This window comes from Myotis nattereri (assembly GCF_964212035.1).
Source record: "Myotis nattereri genome assembly, chromosome: X".
Classification (NCBI taxonomy): domain Eukaryota; kingdom Metazoa; phylum Chordata; class Mammalia; order Chiroptera; family Vespertilionidae; genus Myotis; species Myotis nattereri.
This window is the reverse complement of record NC_138078.1, coordinates 24972133-24991077: the sequence shown is the minus strand read 5'-3', so window position 1 is coordinate 24991077 and position 18945 is coordinate 24972133. Positions and strand designations below refer to the sequence as shown.

The window sequence follows — 18945 nt, the reverse complement described above, 5'->3', positions numbered from 1 at the left end:
TAACACATGAAACCATAAAAAAATCCTAGAAGGAAACATAGACAGTAAAATCTCAGAATTCTCATGTAGCAATATGTTTACTGATACCTCTATAGCGAAAAGGAAACTAAGGAGAAAATAAATAAATGGGACTACATCAAATTTAAAACTTCTGCACAGGAAAAGAAACCATCGATAAAATGAAAAGAGAGCCCACTGCATGGGAGAACATATTTGCCAATGATACATCTGATAAAGGATTAATTTCCAAAACATAGAAGGAACTCAGACAACTTGACAAAAGGAGGACAATCCAATTAAAAATGGGCAAAGGACCTAAAAAGACACTTCTCCGAAGTGCACATACAGTTGACCAAGAGACATATGAAAACATGCTCAAAGTCACTAATCATCCCAGAGATGTAAATCAAAATGACAATGACTTAACACCTCACACCTGTCATAATGGCTGCCATCAACAAATGAAAAGTGTTGGCCAGGATGTGGAGAAAAAGGAAACCTAACACACTGCTGGTGGTAATGTAGACTGGCGCAACCACTATAGAAAAGAGTATGGGGTTTCCTCAAAAAATAAAACATGGAACTGCCATTTGACCCATTTATCCCACTTCTGGGAATATATCCTAAGAAATCTGAAACACCAATCAGAAAGAATATATGCACACCTATGTTCATAGAAGCACTATTTACAGTAGCTAAAATCTGGAAACAGCCTAAGACTTCATCAGTAGATGAATGGATAAAAAAAGCTGTGGTACAATTACACAATGTAATGCTATAGGGCTATAGAATGGAGGAATTCATCTTTTGTAACAACATGGATGGACCAGGAGACTATTATGCTAAGTGAAATAAACCAGTTAGAGAAAGACAAATATCACTTGATCTCACATATGGAATCTAATGAACAAAATAAACAGATGAGAAAAATAAGATCAGAGTCATGGATACATGGAACAGATGGACCAATATCAGAGAGGATAGGGGTGGAGAGCACTGGAAATATATTTAAAAAAAACAAAACATATATGAATAGCCTATGGACATACACAATAATGTGAAGGCTTGGGCTGGGATGAGGTCTGGATGGAGGAGGGTAAAAGGTGGAATGAGGACATCTGTAATACTATCAACAATAAACATTTTAATTAAAAATAAATAAATAATAAAAGAGTACATTAAAAATTATAAATAGCCCTAGCCAGTTTTTCTCAGTGGATAGAGTGTTGGCCAATAGACTGAAGGGTTCCAGGTTTGATTCTGGCTAATGGCATGAACCTTGGTTGCAGGCTGGATCCCCGATCCCAAGTCGGGACACATGTGGGAGGTGACCAATCAATGTGTCTTTTTCACATCTATTTTATCTCTGCCTCTCCCCCTCCCTTCCACTCTCTTTAAAATCAATGGAAAAATAACCCCAGTGAGGATTAAAACAACAAAAAACAAATTCATTGACAGGAAGGCAATATCCATCCTTAGGAAAAATACCAAGGTTGCACACTATAGGAGAAATAGATTTTGATAAAGAAGTTCAGACAAGTCATTACAGAAATATAAATGCAGATATCAACTACAAGAAGCTTGTGAGGACCAATATTGATAATTGCTACATGGTATTATCTAAAATGTCCACTCAATAATAATTATGAGATATTCACAGAAACATGAAAATGTAACCCATACAGAGAATGAAAAAAAGGGCAATAGAAGTTACCTTTGAAGGTCCCCAGATGTTGGACTTACCAGATAATGACATAAAAAATTACAAATATGTTCAAATAACAAAAAATCATATTAAAAATTAAAGGAAGGTAGGATGGCAATGTTTCATAAGATAAAGAATGTCAATAAAGAGAAATTGTAAAACTCAAAAGGAAATTCTTGAATTAAAAAGGAACCTTCATGCAGTGCTGGTGGGAATGCAGACTGGTGAAGCCACTGTGGAAAACAGTATGGAGTTTCCTCAAAAATTTAAAAATGGAACTCCCATTTAACCCAGTAATCCCACTTCTAGGAATATATCCCCCAAAAACAGAAACACCAATCAAAAAGGTCATATGCACCCCTATGTTCATAGCAGCACAAATTACAATAGCTAAGATTTGGAAACAGCCTAAGTACCCATCAGAAAATGAGTGGATTAAAAAAGAGTGGTACATCTCCACAATGGAATACTACATTGCTATAAAAAAAAGAAAGAACTCTTATCATTTGCACCAGCATGGATGGACATGGAGAGCATTATGCTAAGCGAAATAAGCCAGTTGGAGAAAGATAAATATCAGATGATCTCACTCATTTGTGGAATATAATGAACAACAAAAACTGATGAAAAAAAATAGATCCAGAGACAGAGAAGCATAGAACTTTCAAAGGAAGGCAGAGGAGGGAGGGGCAGAGTAAGAGATCAACTAAAGGACTTGTATGCATGCATATAAGCATAGCCAATGGACACAGATACTAGGGGGGTGGCGGCATGTGCTAGGGGGTAGGAGTGGTCAGGGAGAGGGAAATGGAGGCAAAAGGAGACATATGTAATAGTGTAATCAATCCTATCTAATAAAAGAGAAACATGGTAATTGGCGTATGACCGCTCCCCTTCCCATTGGCTAATCAGAGAGATATGCAAATTAACTGCCAGCCAAGATGGCGGCCAGCAGCCAGGCAGCTTGAAACTAACATGAGACTTGCTTGCTTCAGTGACGGAGAACTCCAAGGTTCACCGCCTGCCTTGCCGGCCTCTGAGCCTGTAGTTTAAGAAACATTGTAACAAATATAGAAGCTAAACAAAACCTCAGAAACCTGCTTTCAGCGAGCTCGGGATCTCAGAGCTGCAGTTATACATTGTTTCGATTATAGAACTGAAACAAACCAGATACCTGCTTTCAGGAGCAGAGGCCTAAGAGCTGGAGCCTCAGAGCTAAAGCTGGCCCAGAATAAAAAAAAAGAAAAAAGGAGCAGTTGGGAGCCTCAGTCAGCCTGAAAACAGTCCTCAGTCCCTCACCCAGACTGGCCAGGCACCCAGTGGGGACCCCCACCCAGAAGGGTGTGTGACCAGCTGCAAACAGCCATCATTCCATCACCCAGACGGGCCAGGCACCCCAGTGGGGACCCCCACCCTGAAGGGTGTGTGACCAGGTGCAAACAACCATCATCCCCTCACCCAGGCTGGCCAGGCACCCCAGTGGGGACCCCCACCCTGATCCAGGACACCCTTCAGGGCAAACCAGCCAGCCCCACCCATGCACCAGGCCTCTATCCTATATAGTAAAAGGGTAATATGCCTCCCAGCACAGGGATCAGCGGAGCCGCGAGGCCTCCTGGCATTGGGATCAGCATGACAGGGGGCAGCGCCCAAACCCCCTGATTGCCCTGCTGCTCTGTGTGTGACAGGGGGCGGGGCCACAACTTCCCTATCCGCCCTGCTCTGTTCGTGACAGGGGTAGGCACTCCAACCCCCTGATCAGCCCTGCTCTGTGCCTGATATGGGGGTGCTCCCCAACCCCCTGATCGCCCTGCAGCTCTGTGTGTGACAGGGTGGGGCACCTCAACCCCCTGATCGGCCCTGCTCTGTGTGTGACAGGATGCGGCGCCCAAACCCCACCCACCAGGCCCTGCTCTGTGTGTGACGGGGTAGAGCCATAACCTCCCCATCGGCCCTGCCCTGAGTGTGAGAATGGTGGCGCCCCAACCACCTGATCGGCCCTGCTCTGTGGGTGATAGAGGGCGGCGCCCCAACCCCTCCCCCCCCATGGGCCCTGCTCTGTGTGTGATGGGGTAGAGCCATAAACTCCCCATCGGCCCTGCCCTGAGTGTGACAATGGCGGCGCCCCAACCCCCTGATCAGCCCTGCTCTGTGGGTGATAGAGGGCAGCACCCCAACCCCCTGATCCGCCCTGCCCTGAGTGTGACAAGGGGCGGTGCCCCAACTCCCCTATAGGCCCTACTCTGTGAGTGACAGGGGGGAGCTCCTCAACCCCCTGATTGGCCCTGCTCTGTGCATGATGGGGGGAGCTCCCCAACCCCCTGACTGACCCTGCTCTGTGCGTGACAGGAGGTGCCGCCGCAACCTCCCCATAGACCAGGGGTGGGCAAACTTTTTACTTGAGGGCCACAATGGGTTCTTAAACTGGACCGGAGGGCTGGAACAAAAGCATGGATGGAGTGTTTGTGTGAACTAATATAAATTCAAAGTAAACATCATTACATAAAAGGGCACGGTCTTTTTTTTGAATAGTTTTATTCATTTCAAATGGGCCGGATCCGGCCAGCGGGCCGTAGTTTGCCCACGCCTGCCATAGACCCTGCCTTGAGTGTGACAGGGGGCGGTGCCCCAACCCCCAATCGGCCCTACCCTGAGCGTGACTGAGGGTGGCATCACAACCTCCCAATCTCCCTCCTCTGTGCATAACAGGGGAAGGCGCCCCAACTCCCCAATCAGCCCTGCTCTGAGCCTGACCAGGGGCTGCACCTAGGGATTGGGCCTGCCCTCTGCCACCCGGGAGCAGGTCTAAGCCAGCAGGTTGTTATCTCCTATCTCCGGAGGGGTCCCAGACTGCAAGAGGGCACAGGCCAGGCTGAGGGACCCTCCCTCCCCCCGATTGCACAAATTTTTGTGCACCGGGCCTCTAGTAAAGAATAAAAAAATAAAATGTACCTTGATGTGATATATATATATATATATATATATATATATATATATATATAAATATATATATATATATATATATATAAATATATATATATAAATATAAATAAATATATATATATATATAAATATATATATATATATATATATATATATATATATATATATATATATATATATATATATATTTCTCTCTTCTCCATGTCCAGCGTGGCTAGAGAGTGGTCCAGTTCCTGAGTAAGGGCAGCTGGGGATTGAGAAAATGAAAGAAAGAGACAGACATAGATGGAAGGAAAAAGCTGGGGCTGGGTGGGACCAGTGTCCTCTGATGGAATGAAAGGGACAGGGACCCAGAGCCAATACAGCGTGTTTATTTTATACAGCAAAAAACAGGAAGTTTTACTAAAAGTCAAGACAAAGGAGATTATGTGCATTCTTGGGTGGGCCTGAGTCGTATTCATTCCTGGTGCTTGGCTGGATTTAAATATCAAAACCCACCCCCTGAAACCTGGGCTAAAGGTCAAGGAGACAACACTCCTGCCTTTTGGCAAAGCGTGTTTCCAGGACTTGGTTTTGCCAACGCCACTGGATCTGGATTCAGCTGACAATAATTAAAGAAATGCCCATGTGCCTTCCCAGGTTCTCTCTACAAATATATATATATATATATCACCTGGGGGGAACACAAAAAACAAACAAACAAACAAAAACACACCCCAAGACCCAAAACTGTCAGGTTTCTATGTCTTAATCCAAAAATAATGAATTACTAAATAAAAATACATAACATATAAACAAAGAAAAGTACAATAATTGAAATTAAAAATTTTTATTGGGGATCAACAGATTTGAGTTGAGAGAAGGAGTCGGTGAAACTGAAGAGAGGTTGATAGATACTATGAAATCTGTACAACAGACAGGAAAAATAGGAAAGAAATTCAGAGAGCTCAGATAAACTTGGACACTACAAAGCACACCAATGTACTATTAATGTGACTACCAGAAAGAAAAGAGACTAAAATTGTAGAAAAATGTATTCAAATAATGACTTAAAACCTCCCAACACCATTTGTTGAAGAGACTGTCTTTTATCCTTTGTATGCTCTTGCTACTTAGTTAAATATTAATTGACCATAATGGTGTGAGTTCATTTCTGGGCTCTCTGATCTGTTCAATTGATCTGTATGCTTATTCTTGTGCCAGTAGTACCAGAATGTTTTGATTACAATGGCAAGTTTTATTAAAATGAAAGCCTCATTTTCATCAGGAATTGACGTGTTATGTAAAACTTTCTAGATTTTTCTAATCTAATAAAAGAGAAACATGCAAATTGACAGCACCTCTGCTACGCCCAAGCCACACCCTCCAGCCAATCAGAGAGACCATATGCAAGTTAACCTGACCAAGATGGCGGCCGGCAGCCCTGGAGCTGGAACAATCAGGAGGCTTGGTTGTCCCAGCGATGGATGAAGCCAAGCTTCCCGGCTGCCCTGGCTGGCTGGGGCCTCTGCTCAAGGCAACAAAGTTTCAATTATAGAAGATAAATAAATCCCAGATACCTGCTTCCAACCAGCCTCCACTGGGAGCTTGGGTGGCTGGGGGCCGTGGCCAGCCTGCAAACAGCCATCAGCCCCTCACCCAGGTTGGCCACACCCTCATGGGGTGAGAGTGCCCACTGGAGGCCTTGGCCAGCCTGCAAATAGCCATCAGCTCCTCACCCAGGCTGGCCAGGCACTCTAGTGGGAACCCCCACCCTGAAGGGGGTGTGGCCAGTCTGAAAACTGCCCTCAGCCCCTGAGCCAGGCTGGCCAGGCACTGCAGTGGGACCCCCACCCTGATCTGGGACACCCTTCAGGGAAAACCAGCTGGCCCCCACCCATGCACCAGGCCTCTATCCTATATAATAAAAGGGCAATATGCAAATTGACCCTAACAGCACAACGACTGGGAATGACTGGTCACTATGACACACACTGACCACCAGGGGGCAGATGCTCAATGTAAGAGCTGCCCCCTGGTGGTCATTGTGCTCCCACAGGGGGAGCTCTGCTCAGCCACAAGCCAGGCTGATGGCTGCCAGTACAGCGTTAATGACAGGAGCCTCTCCTGCCTTCAGTAGTGCTAAGGATGTCCGACTGCAGCTTAGGCCTGGTCCCTGCTGGCAAGTGGACATCACCCGAGGGCTGCCGGACTGCCAGAGGGATGTCTGACTGCCAGCTTAGGCCCAATACCCTAGGGAGTAGCCTAAGCCAGCAGTTGGTCATCCCCCGAGGGGTCCCAGACTGTGAGAGGGCACAGGCCAGGCTGAGGGACCCCCCCCCCCACTGAGTGCACAAATTTTTGTGCACCAGGCCTCTAATCTATAATAAAAAAAGACAGACAATAATAAGCATTAGTGAAGATGAGGAGACATTGCTTGTGGAAATGTAAAACAGTCCAGCTGCTTTGGAAAACATTTTGACAATTCCTGAAAATATTAAACATATATTTATTATTCTACACTTAGGGATATATCAAAAAATAAACAACAGGTGTTCAACCTAAAACTTGTACACATATGTTCATAGCAGCATATTCACAATAGCCAGAAGGTATGAAACAACTGGAATGTCCATTATGTGATAAATGGATGAACAAAACGTGGTATGTCAATACAATGAAATATCATTCAGTCATAACAAGTAATGAAACATTTATATATGCTACAACATGGGTGAACACACTGTAAACATTATGTGAAACAAGCTAATTAATAAATACCACATATTTGATTCCTTTTATATGGAATGTCCACAATAGCTAAATATACAAAGACATAAAGTAGATTTGTGATTTCCTAAAGTTGAGAGTGGAGGGAGGAATGTAGAATAACAGCTGTTTGGTATGAGGTTTCTTTTCAGGGTGATGAAAATAGTCTAAAATTAGATTGTGGTGATTGTTGTACAACTCTGTGACTATACTAAAAACCATTGAATTTTAAAGTTTAAATTGTGTTTCATGGTTTGTGAATTAGATCTCATTAAATATATTTTTTAAATGTAATACCAGAAGAGGAAACACTACATAAGATGGTATAGCTGGATCTTTTAGTTTGAATACTGGATTCTGTATGGCTCTCATTCCCTGGCTGCTAGTATTGAACTGTTCCAATTGACTGCTTTTGGCCCAATTGCTTTTCTTTAATGACTCAGTAATTCTAGAAACCTTGTTCAGCAGAACTGTGTGCTGACTCCAGAAAGTAATGAAATGTCTATATTGTTTTCAGGAAAGACCTGAGCTTTTAGGTGCCAAGAAGATTTAGACAGTCATCAGAAAGGATGGCTGAATACACTCTAATTGAACCATTTAGCAATTGATAAAATTGGCCTTTCCACAATTAGACCAGCCTTCAGTTTTGTAAGTGACTTGTAAAACTGGATTAGAATCTGAAACCTGTATTTTACCATTAGACTTCACCACCCTCCTTCCATGTATAATTTGTTTCCATACTTGATGAAAGCAGTGGCAATCCATTTAGCAGTTTCAAAATAATACAAGAGAAGCTAAACAAACAAAAACAGTTACTAGCCTTACAGACTTATGAAGGCTAGATTACACTCGATGTCCAAGATGGTCAACTCACATGGCTGACAGCTGAAAACACAGCTGTAGCTGTCAACCATAAAACTAAATTACACATGACCTCTGTATTTATCATGGGCATTTCATAACATGGGGGAATCTCTCTCTCTCTCTCTCTCTCTCTCTCTCTCTCTCTCTCTCTCTCTCTCTCTCTCCTTTTTCTATCATGCCAACTTCCAATCCCAAATAATTTCCCTTGCCATACAAAGAAACTCTAGGACAGTGGTTCTCAACCTTGACTGCACATTAGAATCACCTGGGAATCTTTTTAAAATCCTGATTTCTGGGCCTCATCCTCCGGAAATTCTGTTTCTTTGTTATGGGGTGGGGCCACAACATTAGTAACAAAGAAACAGAATTTCCGGAGGATAAGGCCCAGAAATCAGGATTTTAAAAAGATTCCTGGGTGATTCTAATGTGCAGCCAAGGTTGAGAACCACTGCTCTAGGACAAAAAAACAACAACAAACATTTTCTTATTCCCCACTCCAGCTATTGCCCCACCTATCTCCTGATTTCAGCTACTCTTCAGTTGTATCTTATAAATTAATTTTGTTTTTATCTCAGCATACTATATCTCTTCTTCTCTCCTTTAACCAAACTCCTTTATTTCCACCTCTCTTCCTTCTCCACACTGTTCTCCACATTACTGCCAAATGTTTCTAAGGAAGAGGTGTTCCAGGTGTTTTCTTCTGAGTCCAGCAAGACACTGCTCTTTTAATCTTGGCTGCATGTGGGCATCACCTGGAGAGTTTAAGCAATCACTTTTGCCTGGATTCCACTTTGAGAGTGTGGACTGGGTATTGGGATGTTTAGAAGTTCCCCCAGGGGCCCAGGTGATGCTAATGTGTGGCCAAGATTGGAAATGAACCCATCATCCTCTGAGTACTTGTTCCACCAGTCTCCACCCTTTGCCTACAGATAGATTCAATGTCTCTTACTGGATTGAGTTCCTCAAGGGCAGTGACCACTTCTTTTTTTTTTTTAATAGTAAAGTCTCTGGAGTCTGACCACCTAAGATTAACAGAGCATGTACTCACAGTTTCTTACCATCTTATTGTCTTATATCAATGGTCAGAAACACAAGTTAAAGAATAATTTGTGTTTGTGTTAAAAAATAATAAGTATCATCTTTGACTAGTTCCTGATTTTAAGGGGAATGTATCTCAAGTTTTCCATTAAGCACGATTTTTGCTGTAAACTTTTTAATATAACTACTTATCAAATTCAGTAAGTTCTCTTTGATTCAAATTATTATGAGAATTCCACTATTGAGATAGTTTCATATTTCTCCTTTTTTTAAAAATATATACTTTATTGATTTTCCACAAAGAGGAGGGGAGAGGGACAGAGAGTCAGAAACATCGATGAGAGAGAAACATCGATCAGCTGCCCCCTGCACATTCCCTACTGGGGATGTGCCCGCAACCAAAGTACATGCCCTTGACTGGAACTGAACACGGGACCCTTCAGTCCGCAGGCCGACACTCCATCCACTGAGCCAAACCGGTTAGGGCCATATTTCTCCTTTAAAGTTTAATATGGAGTATAAATTCCCTAATGTTGAAACTATGCATTTTATGATATATTCCTGAGGGAAAAAATCTATGTGAAAATATGTTTATAAAATATAATCATTGAAGTTACTTAACTCAGATGTGATTTCTATGTTTATGGGTGAAGTAAGCATATAATTTTATTTTCTTTCAATATTCTTAAAGTCTTCTGGAGCCAAGGATGTATACTACCATATAAAATTGTCAGCTTTCTTTTTGTTAAATGTGATTTATTTCTCCCCTTCATTTGTTTTACATAGTGTATTTCTTGTTTTATTTTTGTTCATTACTGCCTTACATTGTATAGATAAAATGTCTTCTGCTGGTAGAAGCTGAAATAACTTATTTTTATTGTTCTCATTGTTTATGTGGGGTTTCTAGTTGTTCAGTAATTAATCAACTACTTCTGTAATTTTGCTTCACACTCTATACAAAGAGAGAACTTCTTTATTTATTTTTTTAATGTTCACCCATCTCCCACCCACCACCCCTTTGGCAATAATCAGCTTGTTCTTTGTATCTATGGATCTGTTTCTGTTTCATTTTGTGCATTTATTTGTTTTGTTTTAGATTCAACATGTAAGTGAAATCATGCAGTATTTATCTCTTTCTGTCTGACTTGTCTCACTTAGCATAACGCTCTTTGGTTCCATCCATGTTTTCTGAAAATATTTCATTTTTTATTGCTAAGCATATTTCATTGTATATGTATACCACATCTTATTTTTGTGTTTATCTATCAATGAACATCTAGATTTCTTCCATATCTTGGCTATTGTAAATAATTCTGCAATGAACATAGGACATATTTTTAAAATAATTTTTGAATTAGTGTTTTTGTTTTCTTCAGATCAGTATCCAGAAGTGGTATTTCTGGGCCATATAGCAGATGAATTTTGAATTTTTGAAGAATCTCCATACCGTTTTCTTTACTAGCTGTATTCAAAGTTCTGTCTGCTCCTTTTTTTTTTAATTGTTTTATTGCTTAAAGTATTACAAAGGGTATTACATATGTGTCCTTTTTTTTCCCCGCCCTTGACAATCCTCTGGCCTCTCCTACCCCCCAGTGTCTTATGTCCATTGGTTATGCTTATATGCATGCATACAAGTACTGCGGTTGATCTCTTACCCCCCTCCCTCCTGCCCCCCAACCCTGCCTTTATGCTCCTTTTTAAACAAGTCCACAAACATTGCATAAACTTCAGGCACAACACAATTTTTAGCTAACTCCGGAAGTCAAGGAAGAAAGACAGGTTGGAGAGTATTAGAATCAGACAGGATTACTTAAATATGCTATGCATGGCTACTGATTAAGACTTGGGGTTATGTGGGCAGCTTTTAGCTTCTCAAAAAAACAAAACAAAACAGTGTCTTTTGAAGGGGTTCAGGAGCACTGTGGAGAGTGAAGACAAGAAAGAATGGTGATTATGACCATATTATTAGCTATTATTATGTTAAAAATTGTACATTTGCAATTCTGTATATCCCACACAAATACATATCCCCATGTGTGGCAATACACAAACTCTCTAATCCTTACAGCAAACTGATAACTTAGCTGATGATATTCCTATTTTGTGGCTACAGAAACAGCAGATATAAAGATTATTTGAATTGTCTAAGACCTCACAGCTAGCAAATAGCAAGATTCTGCAGTGTTCATTCTTTCTGTATATCACACTCTCTCCCCAAATGAGGTTAAGCACATTCTGAGAAATAAATTGAAAATACATGCACTTTCCAAGATTACTGTTCAATTCCTGCTGTAGAATGGTATTGTCTTTATTGTTTTGTTCTCCATTTTAGTCTTTGAAACTTCAAATGGATTTCACTGTGCTTTGTTTTGGCCATTTGATTACTTCTTACAGCCAGGATTTGGAAGCTGCCCAAGTGCCTCTGAGTAGATGAGTGGATAAAAAAGCTGTGGTAAATACGTCAGCCATAAAAAAAGAAATCTTACCTTTTGGGAACAGCATGGGTGGATCTGGGGAATATTATACTAAGCGAAATAAACCAGTAAGAGAAAGACAAATACCATATGATTTCACTTATATATGAAATCTAATTAACAAAATAAACTGACAAACAAAATAGAAACAGACCCACAGATACATAGAACAGACTGACAGCTGTCAGAGGTGAGAGGGTGGGAGTTGGGTGAAAAAGGTTTAGGGATTAAAAAAAAAAGTCAACACAGACAATGCTATGGTGATTATCAGAAGGAAAGTGTGGTGGGGGGAGGTAGAAAAGGGTAAAACGAGGATAAATGTTGTTGGAAGTACACTTTACTTTGGGTGGTGAACACACAATACAATATACAAATGATGTATTCTAGAATTCTTACACTTGAAAATAATCTAATTTTATTAACCATTGTCACTCCAATAATTTTATATAAAAACAAAGTATATCTTGATCTTTCATTAGGAATTTCTTCAATATTTCTTAGGATAGTATAGTGTTTCATTTTCTAGACATACCACAATTTACTTAGCCAATTTATTACCAATGGATATATAGGTCACTTCTGACTTTTTCTTAATACAAACAATGCTGAAATAAATGACCTTTTATTTATGCCATTTCACATTGGTGCATGTATGTTCATACGATGAATGCCTAGAATTGAATTTGCTAGGTCAAAGAGTATGTATGCATATAAATGTTATACTTTTGTACTCCAGTCATTAATACATAAAAGTGCATTTTTACTCTTATGTTCATGAACATAGCATTTCACCAACCTTTTCAGGTCTTTGTCAATTTAATAGTTGGAAATGCCTTTTCAGTAGAATCTCAATTTTCATCTTTTCTTTTTTGAGTTAATTTAGCAACTCTTCATATGCTTAAGATCTATTTTTATTACCTTTCCTTGGAACTGGGTTTTTTTGCTACTTTTTTTTATTATATAGTTAATCTTACAGTTTTTCTATTGTAGGAGATCTTTATAAAATAAGGATATTATCACTTTGTGAAATAATGTATTATTAGGGAATATCAAAAATATCCCCAAATGGTTAAATGTAGAAATATTTTTTTCTTTCACTATTCTACTAGATACAAATTCCATGTATCAACAAATAGCTTCTAATTATAGGCCCAAGGTGACACCTCTGATTCTTTCTAACCCCCAGAGATCAAGAAGAATGGAGAGATCCAGATAAGTCTGCCAGCAGATTTTTTTAAGGGCAAGAGTCAAAGATTTTATGCCTCATACTCACTCAAACCCTGTTGGCCAGAACTTTGATTAAGGCCATATCTAGATGCTCATGGGACTGGTAAATATAGCCTTTAGGTTCGCAACCCTGTGGTGGTGAAACTAATACTATAGGAATAAGCCCTGACAGCTGTGGGCAGAGATGGCAGCAGGGAAAATGGCGGGCAGTGAAGGAATATGGCTGCAGCAATCACAAGGCTGGGGAAAGCATGTAGTGGTCATGGGGCTCACATAGGGGCCAGGGCTGTGGGGACCACTCACAGTGACATGGAGGAGGAGGGCAAGAAGGTCAAGAAACCTGGAATTATATTGGCTATTAAGCAAGTCATCCTCAAAGGTGAAAAGATCGGAGATACAAAAGCCTACGAGAAGGTGACAGAGCAGTGCCCTATGCACATTGTGGTGCTGTCCCTGCCTGAGTGAGTGGAGCCTGACAGACTGTTGAGCAACTACATTGAGAAGGAGATGAAGTGTTTAGGTAAGTTAATGTTCATAAACCTAAAACCATCCAGTAGGACAGAGATCCTGCACCTCATAGACAACAAAAAGAGAGCCCACCAGCTCCTCGGATAGTTGATCCAGGAGCAAGATGAGCTCATCAGCCTGTCAGCCTGAAATGTCAAGCTGGCCTGGAGGGACAGAGAAGAAAGCATCTTCAGGGTCCCCATTCATGTCATTAGGCCATGTCCTATATGTGGCATGATGCCTTGCACTTGGTGGTCCTGAAGACACCAAAAGACCCCAGTGTCTCCCTCAGTCAGAGTCTGTGGGTAAAAAGTTCCAGAGGCCTCACCACAAGCTCCGTGTTGGAGAGTGGAGCGGAGCCTGTGGAGGTCTGTTGCCTGGTGATATTGGCCATGGAGGGCAAGGTGGCAGCAGAGGAGTCAAGGCAGGTCTTCCAGGTCATATACACGGAGCCCACCATCAACTTTCTGGACAAAGCCATATTTGATGGGTCCTCGACATCAACCTACCACCTGTCCTCCCACAGTAGTGATTACTCTTCCACCAAGGTGGACATGAAGGACTCACACAAGACAGACGCCAGCACTTTCTCCTTTCCTGAGTGCTGCCCGCAGGTGACATCTTGTCCTGCATGCCCACAGTGCCTCATGCCAAGACACTTCACAAGAGCGAGCTGAGCACCATGGCCATGGCGCTACTATAGGACTGCATGCCATGCTGCACACCAAGCTGTCCTCTCAGGAGATTCAGCAGTTGTCAGCTCTGCTTCATGAGTACCTCAACAGTGCTCGCTGCTCAAGTTCCGTGTGAGCCTGCTGCAATGCTGTGGGGACAGCTGTAAGTTCCTGCTGCTCAGTCTGCAGCCCTTCATCCCTGAGAAGGACGGCCAGCACTTGGAGAACTCCCTCAAGACCATCAGGGTGAAGGACAGCCACAACATCATCACGGACAGCTTCAACCAATATAGGCAGGCCACGAGCTCCACCTTTACTTCCACCTCCAATGGGAACAGGGAAGCAGGCAGCTCCAACAGCCAATCTGTGACCTTCAATGTGAACTAATGGGACCACATGATCGCAGACATCAGCAATGACATCAAGGTGCTGGTCTCCAGGATGGACCAGGACTTGACCTGACACTGCCAAAGCCCCCATGGGTCTGCCCTCACAATGTGGAGCTGGAGCTGGACCAGGCCCCTGACCCTCGTGACCCCCACCCCCACCCCCAGAAAATATGGCCCGCTATTGTGAAAGAGACCCTGGTGTGGGGCAGAGGCTACCCCAAGCCACCTGCACACAGCTGTATCAGGATATCCTATAGGACAGACCCCACACAGCTGTTGGTTTTGCACATAAAATTCCTATTGAAACTCGTAGAAAACTTTAAAGAAGTTTACTGCAATGTGAAGAAAAAAAAAGAATAAAAGCATACTTGCTATTATGGACAATTATCAGTTTTCCAAAATGTATAATTTTTCTAGTTCATCCTTTTGCTTTTGCTTATTGTGGATTGTAACTTGCAAAATGATAGTTTATTGCTATATCTGAATTTATCATTTTTGATAGTTTCTGGATTTAATGTCACCTTTAAAATATCTTTTTCATTCTTTGATTATCTTTTGAAAAACTTCTATCATTTCTTCTAAGAAATATTATAGGAGTGATGGCAGCAGTTCCTGCTGTTTCTACCTCTTCTTCCCTGTCTTATTCTTCCTCCTTTGACATTTGAAATTTAAAACATTAAATTATTAGTTTCATTATCAGTCAAAATGTATGACACCAGAAATAATACTTATATTCTATATTTTCTCATTATATATCCACACAAATACTAGTCTTAAATATTTTCTCTAAGATTTATTCCATTGGTATGATCATTCTTCATGGACAAGTTTCAAGATATACTGAATTCCACTTTTTTGTTTACTGCATTTATGTCCTCAATCTATCGCTCTTTGGAAATTAAAAAGAACTGGTGGGGTATAAGGAAACACATATAATAGCTTAGGGAAAGACACAAGAAAGAGAGTTTGCTATGATCATTAATTTTAATTAATAATTGAAATAAAAGTAATATACTTTATAAAAGGTGATTTAATCACTTGGAAAATTTAATTATGGTGATCTGATTAAATTAAAGTGTCATGAAACACTGGTATCATCAGAATTGATTTGTAAGCACCATTGCAATTTTAAACTGATGAAGCTACAGCAAGACATACAATAGCTTTTCTCTTCAGTTAAGAATCAAAGGACTGAAGTTGTGATACAAAAATATATGTATAATAACATTGTACCTCCTCTCTCTCTTCCATCCTCTCTCCCTCTATCCCTCTCTCTGTGTCTTTTCTCCCCTCTTCTCTCTCTTTTATTTTTCCCTATCTTATTTCCAATCTCTTCCCCTTTTACTCTTACATTTTGTGCTTATTTCCAACTTCTACTGTCATACACCGATTATTCTGATTGCAGAAATTAAGTACTTTAATTTTATATTTGTGTGTCTGAGCAGGAAGGTGAGAGTGGTCCTTATCACAAATTTCATTACCACTCAAAAGAACAACTTTGACTCATTTATTAAAGATTATGTTTGCTATTAGCTATTAGTGATATATAAAAAATTATATCTTGATACAAGTATGAAAGTGGTTAATTTATAAAATACTTTCTTTTTGGAGATACCATTTTTAATTAATTAATTATTTTTTATTGAATGTATTGGGGTGACATTAGTTTGTAAAACCATATGAGTTTCAAATGTACAACTCAAAACATCATCTGCATACTGCATCGTGTGCCCATCACCCCAAGCAAAGTCTTTTTTCCCCATTCCTCCTCCCTTTGCCCACCGCCACCTAAACCCCACCCCCTTTTTCCTCTATCACCACACTGCTGTCTGTGTATATGTGATATATGTATAAATACATATATATTTTTTTTGCTTAATTCCTTCAAATTATAACTTATTTTTAATGTCAGTTAATTTATGCTAATCTTGGCTTTGAAGTCAACCAAAGTGTTATAGATCCCGATGTTTCACTTCTTCACTCATGGGTCAAGTATTTTAAAACATAATTTTTAATATTTAAATGTCAATCTTACACTTATTTTTAGTGTGCTAAAATGTGCATAATATAAACTTTACCATTTTAATAAATTCTAATTGTAGAGTCCGTAACATTAAATATTTTACATTATTGTGCAATCATCATCATCTTCCATCTCCAGAACTTTTTCATCTTCCCAAACTGAAACTTGATATGCATTAAGCAATAATTTTTCAATGCCTCCTCCTCTTATACCCTGGCAACCATCATTCCACTTTCTGTTTCTGTGAATTTGAGTACTCTATGTGCTTCGTATAAGTGTAATCACACACTATTTGTATTTTTGTGACTGTTATTTCATTAAGGATAATGCTTTGCAATTCATCCATGTTATAGCATATGTCAGAATTTTCATTCTTTTAAGGTTCAATAATAATCAATTCTGTATATATCACATATTATTTATCCATTCATTGATATACACTTAGTTTGCTTCCACCTTTTGGCAGTAGATAATGCTGCTATGAACAAGGGTGTACAAATATGTGTTTAAGTTTTTGCTTTAATTCTGTAGGGTATATATCTAAAAGTGACATTACTGAATCATATGCTAATTCTATGTTTAATTTTTTCAGGAACTATCATCCTGTTTTTTATAGTGGCTGCACAATTTTACATTTCCACTATCAGTGTACAAAGTTTCCAATTTCTCCATGTTCTTGTCAACAGTTGTTGCTTTATGTCTTTCTGTGGGGTTGTTCACCCTCACCGGGTTCACAAAGGTTTTATATATATATAATGTTTGCAGCAGGTCAACAATTTACATGTTTATTTTAATTTAATTTAATTAAAAATATTGTTGACATTATTACAGATGGCCCCCAATTTCCCCACCTTTACCCCCCTCCTCTGATCCTTCACCACACTATTGTCTGTGTCCATTGGTTATGCATAAAAGTTATTTGATTAATCTCTTCCCATCTCCCTTGTTCCCACCTGAGATATATCAGTTTGTTTCATGCCTCTGGACCTGTTTCGTTTGTCAGTTTACTATGTTCATTAGATTCCACTTATAGGTGAGATCCGGTGATATTTGTCTTTTTCTGACTGGTTTATTTCACTCAGCATAATATTCTCCAATCCATCCATTCTGTGGCAAAGGGTAAGAGATCTTTCTTTTTTAGGGCCGGGTAGTATTCCATTGTGTAAATATACCATAGGTTTTTTCCCATAATGTTATCATTATTTTTATTTTTTTATTGTCTACAGTTTTACATATGTCTCCTTTTTCTCCAATTGACACGCCCCCCAGTCATCCCAACCCTGGGCATGCCCCCACCGCCCCAGTGTCTGTGTCCATTGGTTATGCTAATATGCATGCATGCAAGTCCTTTGGTTGCTCTCTAATCTCCCCCCACCCCCTACCTTTTGACTCTTACCATAGCTTTTTTAGCCACTCAACTACTAATGGGCACTTGGGCTGTTTTTTTTATCTTAGCTATTATAAATAATGCTGCTATGAATATAGGGGTGCATATATTTTTTCTGATTGGTGTTTTGGGATTCTTAAAATATATTCATAGAAGTGGGATCACTGGGCCAAACAGTAATTCCATTTTACTTTTTTTTAGTAAATTACATACTGTTTTCCATAGTGCCTGCACCAATCTGAATTCCCACTAGCAGTGTATTAGGATTCCCTTTTGTCCACATCCTTGCCGGGACTTGTTGTTTGCTGATTTCTTGATGGTAGTCATTCTGACAGGTGTGAGGTGATATCTTATTATAGTTTTAATTTGCATCTCTGTGGTGATTAGTGACATTGAACATTTTTTCATATGTCTATTGGTCATCTGTATGTCCTCTTTGGAGAAGTGCCTATTCAGGTCTTGTGCTCATTTTTTAATTGGTTATCTGTCTTCCTTTTGTTGAGCTGTATGAATTTTTACATATTTTTGGAAATTAACCCCTTATCAAATGTGTCATTGGCAAATATGTTCTACCATAGAGTGGGTTTCCTTTTCATTTTGCTGATACTTGCTTTTGCTGTGCAGAAGCTTTTTAGTTTGATGTAGTCCCCTTTGTTTATTTTCTTCTTTGTTTCTCTTGCCCCAGAAGCTATATTGGTGAAAATTCTGCTATGTGAGCTGTCTGGGTTTTTGCTGCCTATGTTTTCTTCTAGGATTTTTATAGTTTCGTGACTTACATTAGCATCTTTTAAGTTTATTCTTGTGTGTTGTGTAAGTTGTTGATGTAGTTTCATTTTTTTGCATGTACCTGTTCAATTTTCCAAGCACCATTTATTGAAGAGACTGTCTTTCCTCCATTGTATGTTCTTGCCTCCTTTGTCATATATTAATTGACCCTAATGATGTGGGTCGATTTCTGGGGTCCCT

General features: G+C 40.1%; 1 protein-coding gene and 1 pseudogene across 2 annotated transcripts in view; both read left to right on the top strand.

Moving 5' to 3' along the window:
- DMD (dystrophin) overlaps positions 1 to 18945 on the top strand; it is a 2781977-nt gene that overhangs the window by 252250 nt on the left and 2510782 nt on the right. The window lies entirely within an intron of this gene.
- LOC308510937 (cerebral cavernous malformations protein 2 homolog) lies at positions 13309 to 14567 on the top strand (annotated as a pseudogene). Its single transcript has one exon. The product of its transcript is annotated as a cerebral cavernous malformations protein 2 homolog (transcript).